General features: G+C 41.9%; 1 protein-coding gene across 4 annotated transcripts in view; it reads right to left on the bottom strand.

The window, feature by feature from the left end:
* LOC140734208 (uncharacterized) overlaps positions 1-1,103 on the bottom strand; it is a 29,776-nt gene extending 28,673 nt beyond the window's left edge. For all 4 annotated transcript variants that reach the window (XM_073057883.1, XM_073057881.1, XM_073057882.1 and 1 more), the window contains exon 1: positions 901-1,103. The gene's annotated coding sequence lies outside the window, so the exon portion shown is untranslated. The remainder of the gene's footprint in view (positions 1-900) is intronic.
* Between the last annotated feature and the right edge of the window lie 14,171 nt (positions 1,104-15,274).

Here is a 15,274-nt window from a genome sequence, read left to right on the forward strand (position 1 = left end):
ATGTCAACTGTTTATTCCTCTCCATAGATGGTGCCTGACCTCCTGAGTTCTTCCTGCATTCTGTCTGGATTTCCTGCATCTCCTGTTTCGAATTAAATTATTACTATGTAATTGAATTAACAATATTTACTGCAATCTCTCTAAAAACCATGAACTGATCAAGACTCATTAAAATATTAAGCAAATCAACTGAAGAGGCCTCTCTCTCCACATCATCCAGGCTTCTAACAAAGTTTTTTTTGTGCTAACTTTACTATTTCCCCCATTTATCAGTCCTCGTCACGCACAAAAGCCTGCAGGGTACAAGTGGCAAAACTGTGGTAGTGGTGCATCACTAGGATTTTGGGGCTTTGCAAAGAAGCTACCCCTTTAAAATCCAAATTAAGCCATCAACCTCAGATTGTCATTTTAAATTATTAGATTTTTTAAAAAATGCAATCATGGTGGTTAAATTATAATAACAATCCTGCTACACAACCCCCCAACCTCCCCATCTAGCCAGATGTTTAGTTCATTCTTGTACTAATGTAACATGCCAGAAAGAAACCCAAGCTTTATAAGGAACTGATTAAACAAATACATTCCTCCAGGCAGCTGGAAAAAAATACTTTTTTTTATATAAACCACATCAACTGTAGACTCCATTCCTTAAAATCCACAGAGCTCTTGCCTATATACAAAAAGATTTGTTCTTTAACGGTTACGGACAGGGAACCATTAGCTATCAACCATCACTCCAACTCTACCACCAAGATTTATCACCACCCTTTTTCAAACAGAAAAAGAACGGAAGATTAACAGTAATAATACTGTAACTTTGCCGACAAAGACATTTTAAACCAAAAGACTAAGAGTCATAAACACAACTTTGATTTCCGATAAGTATATGCTTTAACTCACTTAATAAGGAAATGAGCCGAACAACTTCTGCGTTCTTAATACAGTACACGTGTCTGTTCCTGTCCTGTGCTGCTTCTCCACAAGTCAAAGCCGGAATCTTTTAAAGTACAAATTTACAATACAGTGCATTTCGACGCACGTCAACTGATCTTCGTGGTGGTGGGGAAACATCGGCTCAATGCACCTTGATAAAACTGACTTGTACGGTAAACTGAATTAAAAGCGGAGGATTACCTCTTACGTGAGGAATTTAAGAAACAGAACATTCAAATAATACACAATCACTCCCCATTGGTCAATTTACTTCACGCCTGCATTATCCGTCAAATCAACGCTCCGATTCGCGAATTGTGCACCACGATTGGTTATGCTTAAATCCAATGGGAAGACAAATTGAGTGTACTTCCTATTGTCTGCTCTCGATTTGCTTTTGATTGAATAACCCCGACTCCAACTGAATTACCCCAGTCACAGTAATTCACCCTGTTCCCTTACTGTGACGAAGAAATTATTCCAGCGAGAGCCAGCTAGCAATTTCAAACTGCATTTACTAACTTAAAACAGAAACTGCTGGGAAAACTTAGCATGAATGGCGTACACTAAACGAACTGAAACTTACAACCTCTTTCCCAAGTATGAACTAACTCACCATTTACTAAAGCTGTTTCTACATACAAATGGAGCGTTTCAGTTTATAAACTCCGCACACTCTTGTCATTGGTTGGTAGACATTACCCATTGTCCAATCAAGTAATTGATGTGAGGCCCTCAACAAGCATGATCGAACGACGGTCGTCTATTACTAGCGGGCGCACATGATATATTCGCAGTACAGGGCGAACCTCCCGCCCAGCATCGTCGCCATGGTATCTAATTGCAGCGGCCTTTTAAATTGTCTAAATTCTGTAATAAATCAGAATCAGGTAATATTATTATCGGCATGCGCCGTGATATTTGTTAACTTAGCAGCAGCAGTTCAATGCAATAAATAATATGAAAGAAATAATAAATAAGTAAAACGATTACAGAATACGTACATTGAATGTATTAAAATCGTGTAAATACTGAATACTGTATTAAAAAAGTGAGGTAGTGTTCAAGGGTTCAAAGTCCACTTAGGAATCGGATGGCAGAAGAGAAGAAGCTGTTCCTGAATCCCTGAGTGTGTGCCTTCAGGCTTCTGTACCTTCTACCTGATGGTAACAGTGAGAAAAGGGCATGCCCTGGGTGCTGGACGTCCTTAATAATGGATGCTGCGTTTCTGAGACACCACTCCTTAAAGATGTCCTGGGTACTTTGTAGACTAGTGCCCAAGATGGAGCTGACCAGATTTACAACTTTCTGCAGCTTCTTTCGGTCCTGTGCAGTAGCCCCTCCATACCAGACAGTGATGCAGCCCGTCAGAATGCTCTCCAGAGTACAACTATAGAAGTTTTTGAGTGTATTTGTTGACATGCCAAATCTCTTCAAACTCCTAATAAAGTATAGCCGCTGTCTTGCCTTCTTTATGACTACATCGATATGTTGGGACCAGGTTAGATCCTCAGAAATCTTGACACCCAGGAACTTGAAGCTGCTCACTCTCTCCACTTCTGAACCCTCTATGAGGGTTGGTGTGTGTTCTTCCGTCTTACCCTTTCTGAAGTCTACAATCAGCTCTTTCATCTTAATGATGTTGAGTGCTGACAGAGTGGTGAATCTGCGGAATTCTTTGCTACAGGCAGCTGTGGAGGCCAAGTCTGTATCTATATTTAAGGCAGAGGTTGATTCTGGTCAGGGCACGAAGGGATATGGGGGGTGGGGGGCAGGAGACTGGGTCTGAGAGGAAAAATGGATCAGCCATGATAAAATGGCGGAGCAGATTCGATGGGTCAACTGGCCTAATTCTGCTCCTGGGACGTGGATCATGGAAAAGGAAGAAATGAAAGGACTGGTAGTGTAAACCCTATGGTTGTTCAGAAATGTTCTGTGAGAAGAGGAGCTGATCAAGATGGAAGAGTAGAGATGGAAATTGTGAAGGGAACAGAGGAAAGAAGGGATTGACAATGAAATCTTGTTGACAATGACAATATTGAAGGATGTGTAGGATGGTAGGGTGACTTCAACTTCCTCCATCCAGGAGGAGTGTGGGTGAGAACAGAAGTAAAGGAGATAGATAAGAATGAGGACAAAAAGGGTTGGTCGAATATAATAGAGGGGAAGTTATGGCTCAGCAAGAAGGAAAACATCACAGACATGTCAGAGAAGGGGAAATGAGAGAATAGATGGGAGTCCTCACATTTGGAGTCTGTGGACTTATAGGGAGGTATATCACCAGCCTTTCCCCTGCCGCAGAGGCACAGAAATCCAAAAAAAGTGAAAGAAAGATGGTCGTAAAAATGAGGATAGGTTAGACTTTGGCAACAAAATTAATGAAATTTCTGATATTTGGGGAAAAAGTTTTTCCTCCCCAATGATTATCTATTTTTGGGCGCCATGGTATTGCTCGGGTTTGGTTCAATTCCGTCGCCATCTGTAAGGGATCTATACATCCCTCCCACGTAATGCATGGATTTTCTCTGGCATCCTCCCAGTCCAAAGATGCACTGGTTTGGAGGGCAATTGGTTATTATAGATTGTCCCGTTAGGTTGGGGGTAAATCGCAAATTGCAGGGTGGTTTGGCTCGTTGGGCTGGAAGGACCTATTCAATGCTGTATCTCTAAAAAAATAACTTTTATTTCTTGAAAATGTTACAAAAGTTGTGGTAAAGATAGGTAGATAGATAAAACACATTAAATGCTTTAAAGGCAACACAAGTGAATCTGCAGATGCTGGAAATAAATAAAAAACACAAAATGCTGGCAGAACTCAGCAGGCCAGACAGCATCTATGGGAGGAGGTAATAACGACGTTTCGGGCTGAAACCCTTCATCAGGTACCCTTCAACACTCCTGATGAAGGGTTTCGGCCTGAAACGTCGTTATTACCTCCTCCTATAGATGCTGTCTGGCCTGCTGAGTTCTGCCAGCATTTTGTGTTTTTTATTAAATTTGCCATAGAATATGCTGTGGTCAAATAAAGACATCATATTTGAGACAGTGGGCATTCTGACAGGCTGCATCACTGGTATGGGGGGTGGGGAATATTGGAGTATAAAAGTTGCATTGTTTGCTGTGTAACCAAAACTATGTAGTCAGCTTTGAGCTTGCTATTTGCTATGCATGTATCCAATTTAGTAGGAGAATGAAATCTTAAGAATTTAGAAGATAATGGGGTGTTAATGAGAGGCTAGCTAAGAGATGTAGATTATAATGGTGTGTTAATGAGAGGTAGCTAAGAGATGTAGATTATAATGGTTGTTAATGAGAGGTAGCTAAGAGATGTAGATTAGAACATGATTAAGTCAATAGTGGCGGATGTACTTGTGATACGCAACTGTAGATCGATTGGATATGCTAATGCAACTAAACCAGGAGATCGGTGGATCGGTGGGCAATCAGCGACTAGCTCAATGACTGTCTCAACTTTGATTTGCAAATTAAAGTTTAATACTTCTTGAAGAATCTTCTGCGTCTCCTGGTCGTTTGTGGGGCACGAGAAACCACGACAGGCACAGGACCGAAAAAGCTGCCTCAGACTTTAATTTCCCATCCCGCTCCCACTCTGATCTATCTGTCTGTGGTAATAGCAAGCCTCAACATAAACTCTCTGAAGAAAAGCAGCTCATCTTCTTTGGCTTGTTGCAGCATTCTGGACTTAATAATGAATTCAATCATTTCGTAAGACAATAAGACACAGGAGCAGAGTTAGGCCATTAGGCCCATCAAATCTACTCCACAATTTCATCATAGCTGATCCGCTTTTCCTCTCAGCCCCTATCTCCTGCCTCCTCCCCGTATCCCTTTGTGCCCTGACCAATCAAGAATCAATCAATCTCTGCCTTAAATATAGATACAGACTTGGCCTTCACAGTTGCGTGTGGCAAAGAACTCCACAGATTCACCACCGTCTGGCTCAAGAAATTCCCCTTCTCCTCCATTCTAGAAGAATGCCCCTCTATTCTGAGGCTGTGACACTCCCACCATTGGAAATATCCTCTCCACATCCACTCAATCAAGGTTTTTCACCATTCAATTAGGTCACCCCTCATTCTTCTGAATTCCAGTGAATACAGGCCTGGAGCCATCAAACACTCTTCATATGACAAGTCATTCAAACCTGGAATCATTTTCATGAACCTCCTTTGAATCAGTTTCAACAGATCCTTTTTGGGTAATTCACATTTTCTGTCTGTATAAGATAAGACCATAAGATATAGGAGCAAATTTAGGCCAATTAGCCTATTGAGTCCGCTCTGCAATTTTGTCATGGCTGATCCATTATCCTTCTCAACCTCAGTCTCTTGCCTTCTCCCCGTATCCCTTCATGCCCTGCCTAATCGAGCTACTAACCAGAAGAAGATCTCGCTACTTCTGCTGTAAGGAATCCGTTTATAACAGTGGCTCACTTTTCTTCCACTGGCATGTCCTGACCTCCGGAACTTTTCCCACAGCTCTGTACTTCCCTGGTTTTATTTTTTCCTTTATATGTGGTGTTAAAGAGATTAAAGATAAGCTTGGTTTGTCAAATGTACGTGGAAACATTCAGTGAATGTGTCTTTTATGTCTATGACCAACACAGTCTGAGGATTGTGCCGGAGACTGCCCTCAAGTGTTGCCATGCTTTCTGTACCAGCATAGCACGCCCACAACGTACTAACCCTGACCTGTAAACCTTTAGGAAAATGGAGCACCCAGAGAAAATGCTTGTGGACACGGTGAGAGTGTAGAATCTCCTTACAGAGATTGGTGGGAATTGGACCCTGACCCCGGACCCCTGGTGTATGTTGACCCCTGGTTATGTTAACTACTACTCTACCATTTCTTCTTTTCTCTCTCTCTATCCATCTCTATCTTTATCTCTATCTCTATTTCTATTCCTAACTCTATCTCAATTTTTATTTATCTCTTTCTATCTCTCTCTATCTCTGCCTCTCTCTCACTCTAGTTCCACTGTAGTCTCCCCATCACATCAGTGGATCCTCACTCCTGTAGTATAAAACTGCTTCTGGTGACATCCAGCTCATGTTCTTTTTTCAATTTGTTCACAGGATATGAACATTTGTTGATAAAACAATTAGTTATTGTCTGTCCCCAAATGGTCCTGACTGAGGAGACACTTAAGAATCAGGCACAGTAATGGTTCTGGAGTCACAAGTAGGCCCAGTGGGGTAAGGATGGTAGATTTTAATTCCACGAAGGACATGAACAAATCAGATGAGTTTTTACAACACTCCATCACTTCGGAGGTGAGAAGACAGAATTCACTTCATATCTTTGGGTTGATACACTGGCAGCTCGTTTGCAACCTAACCACTGTTTGCTACTGTCTCCAGCTAAAGAGCAGTATGACTGTAACCATTGTTTCCCTGGTTTTACTTCCATCTTCCCATTAATTCCAAAGCTGTCTATAGCCAGGGTTTGAGACTGAAGCACTCCTACACAATCTTAGCATCCGACCAATAAGAATCAGGTTTATTATTGTATGCCATGAAATTGTTGTTTTGTGGCAGCAGTACAGTGCAATACCCAAAAAGTTACAATAAGAACTTAAGAAATATAAAAAATAAAAAGGTAGTGCAAAAATTCAGTGAAATAGTGAGGTAGTGTTCATGGGTTCACTGGAAATTTAGATATCTGATGGCAGAGGGGAAGAAACTGTTCCTAAAACATTGAATGTGTGTTCTCAGGCTCCTGTACCTCTTCCCTGATGGTAGTAATGAGAAGAGGGCATGTCCTGAATAGTGAGGGTCTTTAATGATGGATATCATCTTACTGAGACATTGCCGTTTGAATATGTGCTTGTTGGTGGGGAGGCTAGTGGCCATGATGGAGCTGTTTGAGTTTACAACCCTCTGCGGCTTTTTCCGATCCTGTGCATTGATGCCTCTATACCAGATGGTGATGCAATCAGTCGGAATGCTCTCCATGGTACTTCTGCAGAAATTTGCTGGAGTCTTTGGTGATACACCAGATCTCCTTAAACACCTAATAAAGTCTAGCTGCTGGTGTGCTTTCTTCGTAATTGCAGCAATATGTTGGGCCCAGGATAGATCATCAGAGATGCTGACACCCAGGAACCTGAAGCAGCTCACCCTTCCCTCTGCTGATCCTTTGATGAAGATGGGTGTGAGATCTCCCTAATTCCCTTTTCTGACATCACAATCAATTCCTTAATCTTACTGATGCTGAGTGCAAGGCTGTTGCTGTAACACCACTCAACCAGCCGATCTACTCACTCCTGCACGCTTCCTCATCACCAACTGAGATTCTGCCAACAACAGTTGTGCCATCAGTGAATTTACAGATGGCATTCAAGCTGTGCCTAGCCATACAATCATTGGGTGTAGAAAGAGTAGAGCAATGGGCTAAGTGCACATTCTTGAGGTGCGCCTGGCCTTGATCAGGGACTCTGTTCCTCCTTCCTGATAGTAACAATGAGAAGAGGGCATGTCCTGGGTGATGGAGGTCCTTCAAGCTAGCAAATAGTATCAAAGTGGTTAGTAAACGTTTTTTCAATTATGTTAAAAATAAAAGAGAAGTGAGAGTGGATATGGGACGACTAGAAAATGAGGCAGGAGAAATAATAACAGGGGACAAGGAGATGGCTGATGAACTAAATGAGTATTTTCTGTCAGCCTTCACTGTGGAAGACACTAGCAGTATGCCTGATGTTGTAGTGTGTGAAGGAAGAGAAGTGGGTGCAGTTACTGTTACAAGAGAGAAGGTGGTCAAAAAGCTGAAAGACCAAAAGGTACATAAATCACCCGGACCAGAGGAACTGCACTCTAGGGTTCTAAAAGAGGTAGCGTTAGGGATTGTGGTGGCATTAGAAATGATATTTCAAAAATCAGTGGACTCTGGCATGGTGCCAGAGGACTGGAAAATTGCAAATGTTGCTCCACTCTTTAAGAAAGGAGGAAGGCAGCAGAAAGTAAATTATAGACCAGTTAGCCTGACCTCAGTGGTTGGGAAGATGTTGGAGTCAATTGTTAAGGATGAGGTGATGGAGTACTTGGTAACACAGGACAATATAGTACAAAGTCAAATGGTTTCCTTCAGGGAAAATCTTCTCCAATGAACCTGTTGGAATTCTTTGGGGAGATCACAGGTAGAATAGATAAAGCGGTTGTAATGGATGTTGTATATTTGGACTTTCAGAAGGCCTTTGCTTATCAAGTTAAGAGCCCAATGGTATTAGAGGAAATTTACTAACATGGTTAGAGCATTGGCCGATTGGTAGGAGGTAGCAAATGGGAATAAAAGGATCTTATTCTGGTTGGCTGTCAGTGACTAGTTCCGCAGGGGTCAGTGTTGGGACCACTTCTTTTTATGCTGTATATCAATGATTTAGATGATGGAATAGACGGCTTTGTTGCCAAGTTTGCAGATTGGTGGAGGAGCAGTTAGTGTTGAGGAAACAGGTAGGATGCAGAAGGACTTGAAGGAGAATGGGCAAGAAAGTGGCAAATGAAATGCAATGTTGGAAAATGCATGGTCATACACTTTGGTAGCAGAAATAAATGTGCAGACTAATCTCTAAATGAGGAGAAAATCGAGGAATCTGAGATGCCGAGGTACTTGGTAGTCTTTGTGCAGAAGACTCTGAAGGTTCACTTGCAGGTTGAGTCTGTGGTGAGGAAGGCAAATGCAATGTAAGCATTCATTTCAAGAGGTCTAGAATACAAGAGCAGGGATGTGATGCTGAAGCTTTATAAGGCACTGGTGAGACCTCACCTTGAGTATTGTGAACAGTTTTGGCCCCTCATCTTAGAAAAGAAGTGCTGACATTGTAGAGGGTCCAGAGGTTCACAAGAATGATTCCAGGATCATAGAGAGGGAGAGGGAATGAGAGAGAGAGAGAGAGAGTGAGAGAGAGAGAGAGAGAGAGAGAGAGAGAGAGAGAGAGAGAGAGAGAGAGAGAGAGAGAGAGAGAGAGAGAGAGAATGAGAATGAATCCTGATTGGTCGCTCTTCGTGCTAAGTAGACCTATCAGTTTTCTCTGTGGGCGGGCTTTACAGTCATTCTCTCTCTCTCTCTCTCTCTCTCTCTCTCTCTCTCTCTCTCTTCATTGTCCATCAGTTCAGTTTAGTGTCCTGCAGCGCCATGGCAGAGTGTTCCAAAAAAAGAAAATATAAAACGTACTTCACCCCAGACTACACTAAAGTGTACCCCTGCCTAATAGGGGTCAAAAATAATGACAGTGTTGCTCGCTGCACTGTTTGCAACAGTGACTTTTCTATTGCAAAATTAACAAATTCATTGACACATACTGCTATGAGGTTGAGACTTCAGGCAAAATGTCCAAATCTGCCGAGCAAGCCACATCACAGTACAAGGAAAGTTTACAAAAGAAATAGAAAAGCTATTTGCATTAGCATTTAGCTATTAACATTGAGACTGCCAACAAAATACTCAACAAGGAATGTGTGTGTGTGTGTGTGTGTAAATAGTTTCAATATGTGATCAAATAAAGTGTTCTTTTATAATCAAATGTCCAAATATCCTGTATACATATACCCTTGGAGGTCGATGGGGGGGGGGGTGGATATGGGATTGCGGGGGCGGGGGTGGTGGTGCTACCTCCCTGAAGTGAGTTTTTGCAGGGTGGGGTGTCTGCTATGTTTTATGGTCTTAACGATGGACACTGCCTTACTGAGGCACTGCTCCTTGAAGATATTTTACCTGCTATCCAAAATGGAGCTAACTAATTTTACAACTTTCTGTAGTTTATTTTGATCCTATGCAGTAGGCCCATTCACTTCTGTGCCCCCCCCCCAATACCAGACAGTGATGCACCCTATCAGAATACTCTCCACAGTACACCTGTAGAAGTATTCGAGTCTCTTAGGTGACAAACCAAATCTCCTCAGAAAGAAAAGAGATATAGTTCCTGTCTTGCCTCCTTTATAACTGCATGGATATGTTGGGACCAGGTTGGATCCTCAGAGATCTTGACACCCAGGAACTTGTAATTGATTTGGTGTAAATTACACATTTCACTGTATGTTTCAACGTATGTGTGACAAATAATGCCAACCTGTCTACCTGCAGCTGAATGTCTTATTTGTGCTTTCATTATTTCTGGATTCAACTAGTTCATTATTCTCCAAAACGGTTTCTTCACCTTAAATGAAGGTTAATTGAGAACTTTGCTTCCAAGTATCATCTCTACTGAACATTATCCCCTGCCCCCACTGATTTTTGACTCACAATTCATTATCATTATAAATCATCTCCGTCATGAATTCATCTCTTCTTTTTCGTGTAACTTCTGATAGAATGATCCAATTCTGGCCTCATTAAAGCATCTTGTTATATAAATAGGAGATAATTTCAAATTATATTTGTAATAGATTATAAGAGCTACCTTCAACAGGAAGTCATTTTGAGCAGGTTTCCTGCTAATTGCTGAACTTCAACTACTTAAATTAGAAGGAAACAACACCACACACAAAATGCTGGTGGAACACAGCAGGCCAGGCAACATCTATAGGGAGAAGCGCTGTCGATGTTTCGGGCCAAGACCCTTCCATTTATGCTAAGAACACTTCACACATTAAGATTAAATCAATATTTGAATACCCGCAGCAAGCAGGAGAGTAAATAGCAATGTTATTTTTAGGCAGTAAGTGTAATGTGGAGCTAGCATTTTGAAAAGGTGTTGGAAGCAGTTTTACTTGTAACTTCAGGTGGCAAGTTAGATCTTTATCCAAAATGGAAAAAATTTCTGGTAAAGTGTGGCTGTAATAGGATTAATTGACTTGTTCCTTTGATCCATAGACATTTATAGTTTTTAAACTAAGAGTGTGGCAGGATTACTTGTGCTTGGATTTACTTGTAACCTAGAACATGAGTTCAGTGACTAATTACCGTAGATTTCGCACTACAGAGCGCACCTGATTAAAAGCCGCTGGCTCTAATTTTAGAAAGAAAATCAATTTTGTACTTGTACAAGCCGCACCGGATTTTAGGCCGCAGGTGTCCCACGTTGTAATATGAGATATTTACACAGAAAGATATTACACGTGAGGATTTTTTAACTTTTAATTAAATCCGTATGGTAACATAAACAAATACATATTGCAAATGCTTTTTTTCGAACCGTGCCTGTAACGCGGCTACTTTTAAATATACATACGTATCGGTAACACAAATTACGTTGCGTATACTTTTTTACTGAACAACATTCCAATATCTCCTAACGGCTGGTAAAAAATATATATACTGCAGCCTACCAGTAAAAGTTATTGATTGCCTTTAACTTAAAAGCAGCGTTCGGTCGGATCTAATGCCGCTCGCCCCCACCTTCCCGTTTATCGCAAACCGGTATTTCCCACAAGACGTGGCGAAACCGGGTGTGATGTCATAGCATCCCGCGATGTAGTACAGAAAACAAATATAGTTAAAACACTTCTAACTTTAACTAGAAATTACTAACAAATGAATTACTAAGTGAAAATATTATAAACTAAATAACTGCCATAAAGGCAGCACAATGCTTTTCTTCGAGTGTTTTCCATGTTGATGAGGGTGAGTACAAATGACTGATTTACAATAATTTAATTGTGAAAGTGCGCTTGATTTATCGTACAATTTCATTGGACCTCTGTGAACTACTCATCAATTTTATTGGTCTACTGTTACGAGGCAAAATGTTTTTGGCGGCATGAAAAAAAATCATGCATTAGCCGCACCGTAGTAAAGGCCGCAGTGTTCAAAGCTGTTCAAAATGTGGGAAAAAAGTAGCGGCTTATAATCCGACATCTACGGTAATCAGTCAAGTAATCTGAGGACCTGCCCAAACTATCTGGAGACCTGCATCGTGGTCCGGTATGGAAACACCAATGCCCAGGAACAGAATAGTCTACAGAAAGTGGTGGATATATCCCAGTTCATCACAGCCAGAGGCCTTCCCATCATTGAGCACATCTACAAGAAATGCTGTCAAAAGAAAGCAGCATTCAACATCACGGACACCCCCAGCATCGAGGCTCTCTCTTCTCACTACTGTCATCAAGCAGGAGGTGCAGAAACCTTAGGCCCCACACCACCAGGTTCAGGAACAGTTATTACTCAGAAGATCAAGCTCAGAACTAGTGTGGATAACTTTACTCACCTCCATTTTGTACTGATTCCACAACCTACAGACTCACTGTCAAGGAGTCGACAACTCATGTTCTTAGTATTATTTATTTACTTTTTACTTGCACAGTTTGTCTTCTTTTGCACATTGGTTGTTTGTCAGTGTTTATGTATAGTTTTTCAAGGAGCGTGTTGGCGCGTGGCCAAGTGGTTAAGGCGTTCATCTAGTGATCTGAAGGTCGCTAGTTCGAGCCTTGGTTGAGGCTGTGTGTGTGTCCTTGAGCAAGACACTTAACCACACATTGCTCTGTGATGACACTGGTGCCAGGGAAGGGCACTAGGGCCGATACAGCTTGGCACTGGTGTCGTTGCAGAGCAATGTGTTGTTAAGTGCCTTGCTCAAGGACACAACACGCTGCCTCAGCTGAGGCTCGAACCAGTGACCTTCAGATCACTAGACCGCTTGGGGGGGTGGTAGTGGTGGTGGTAGTGGTGGTGTGTGTGTGTGTGTGTGTGTGTGTGTGTGTGTGTGTGTGTGTGTGTGTGTGTGTGTGTGTGTGTGTGTGTGTGTGTGTGTGTGTGTGTGTGTGTGTGTGTGTGTGTGTACCTAAGGCCTTTGCACATAACGGTACATGTGAAATAAAGCTAATTTTTTTTGCAACCATCAAGTTCAAGTTTTGTTGTCATTCAAACACATTTCAGCCAAATGAAACAGCTTTTCTCCTGGGCCAAGGTGCAAAACACCTGACCAACAGTCATACACAGCACAAAGCACATATAGCACATACAATTACAATAGCAGTAAGCATTCAGTCGCACATATATAAATAAATAGCCCAAGTCCCTGATGTAGATTGATAATGTATGGGATGTTGTCAGCAGTCCGATCATCGCACACTTGTGCAGGCGCAGATGAACGTAATCCAGTTTGCTTTACACCGAGCGAACCCTGGAGAGCAGCACCCGACTTAGCACGGAGCAGCACTCTGTGACTACACCTCCGGCATCTCCTCCCTTGGGCAGTGACAGTAGGCAAGCCCATGGCATGAGAGCCCGCTCCATGCTACATCTGAGCCCATGCTGTTCCCTGCTGTCTGTCTTGCCAACGGGACAGTGACTGGACTTGCAGTATTCTACATTCCCAATACTCTGTCTTGCACAGTCACTGTATTGTAAAATTTATGGTCTGTGTGTCGTCTGAACCTACATGTCTGTGATACTTCTGTGTGGAAATTTCTCAGTGTACCTCACTATAGCCGTGCACATAATAACAAACTCAGCCTGGGTTGACTTGGAAGCAGCACCTCCCTGACTGAACTGTGATTGACCGGGATGAGGGCAGTTGGTGACTCAACTCTGACTCTGCCATGGGCCTCTGAGCAACAAGAAGCTTTTGGGAATTGAAGTTCCTTTTTCACAGCTCAAAGATGTGGAATGTTTGAGATTGCATCTTAAACAATGCCGGCTGGTTTTGTGACTCAGTTGGACAACTTCAATATTTATTCTAAAAATAGAAACTAATTTGGTGTAGTGATGTATCTGCCCAAGACTCCCTAAATTTAGGAAAGGTTTGGTGGAATACAGAACCAGAATCAGGTTTAATATCACTGGCATTCATTGTGAAATTAGTTGTTTTGTGGCTGCTGTACATTGTAAAACATAATAAAAAATCTACTGTGAATTACAACAAGTATAAATAAAAATTAAATTAAATAAGTAGTGGCAAAACGGGGAAAAATAGCGAGCTTGTGTTCATGGGTTCATTGTCCATTCAGAAATCTGATGGTGGAGAGAAAGAGATTGCTTTCCCCCATCGCTTTCGGCTCCTTTCATTGACAACCACTCGGATTTTCTGAGGGGAAATTTTGTACCTCGCTGTCCTTTGTTCTTAATATATTGGTAGAAACCCTTGGGATTCTCCTTCATTTTCCCTACTTCAATTCTAAGAAATATATTAAAATTAAATAAGTAGAGCAAAAGAGAAAAAAATATATAGAGGTAGTGTTCATGGGCTGATTGTCCATTCAGGAATCTGATGGCAGAGGAGAAGAAGCTGTTCCTAAATTATTGAGGGTGTGTTTTCAGGCTCCTGTACCTCCTACCTGATGGCAGCAATATGAAGAGAGCATGTCCTGGCTGATGGGGTCCTTAATGATGGATGCTGCTTTTTTGAGGCATCGCCTTTTGGTGATGGCCTTGATGCTGGGGAGGCTAATCCCCACGATGGAGCTGCCTGAGTTCGCAACTTTCTGCAACTTTTCCAGATCCTGTGGCCAAATGGAAGCAAATGGGACTGGTTCAGTTAGGCAACTTTCTCAGCATGGGTGAGTTGGGCTGAAGAGCCTGACACTGGGAAAATGGGCTGAAAAATGGCAGATGGAACTTAATACAGACAAGTGTGAGGTGTTGAACTTTGGGAGGACAAACTAGGGTAGGACTTACACAGCTAATAGTCAAGTAGAACAGAGGGATCTGGGAATAGAGGTCCATAATTCTTTGAACATGGTGCACAGATAGATGGGGTCATAAAGATAGCTTTTGGCACATTGGTTTTCATAAATCATTGTACTGAGTACAGGAGTTGAAATGTTATGTTGAAATTGTATAACATGTTGGTGAGGTCTAACATGGCACATTGTGTGCAATTCTGGTCACCTACCTACAGGCAAGATATCGATAGGGCTGAAAGAGTACAGAGGAAATTTACAAGGATATTGCCAGGACTTTAGTATAGGAAAAGGTTGAATAGGTTGGGACTTTATTCTCCTGGAGTGTAGAAGAACGAGGGGAGATTTGATAGCTGTCAACAAACTTATGAAGGGTAGAAAGAGGGTTAATGCAGCCTCTTTCAACTGAGGTTGGGTGAAACTAGAACCTAGAGGTCATAAGTTAAGACCATAAGACAGGTTAAGGGTGAAAGGTGAAATATTTAAGGGGAGCTTGAGGGTGAAATGAGCTGGCAGAACAAATGGTAGATGCAAGATCAATTTCAACACGTAAGAGAAGTTTGGAGAAGTAGATGGATGGGACGGGTATGGAGGGTCGAGATGGGACTAGTTTTTGGCATGGACTAGATGGGCTGAAGGGCAGGTTTTTGAGATGTATTATTGTTCTATGACTCTGTGACTATAACCAGTATTTATCATACAAGGAGAAAGTAATTACTATTTTCAGCACAGTCAAGAACCTGCCCCAGATTCCATGAACTTAG

The sequence above is a fragment of the Hemitrygon akajei genome, chromosome 10, assembly GCF_048418815.1.
Source record: "Hemitrygon akajei chromosome 10, sHemAka1.3, whole genome shotgun sequence".
Classification (NCBI taxonomy): Eukaryota; Metazoa; Chordata; class Chondrichthyes; order Myliobatiformes; family Dasyatidae; genus Hemitrygon; species Hemitrygon akajei.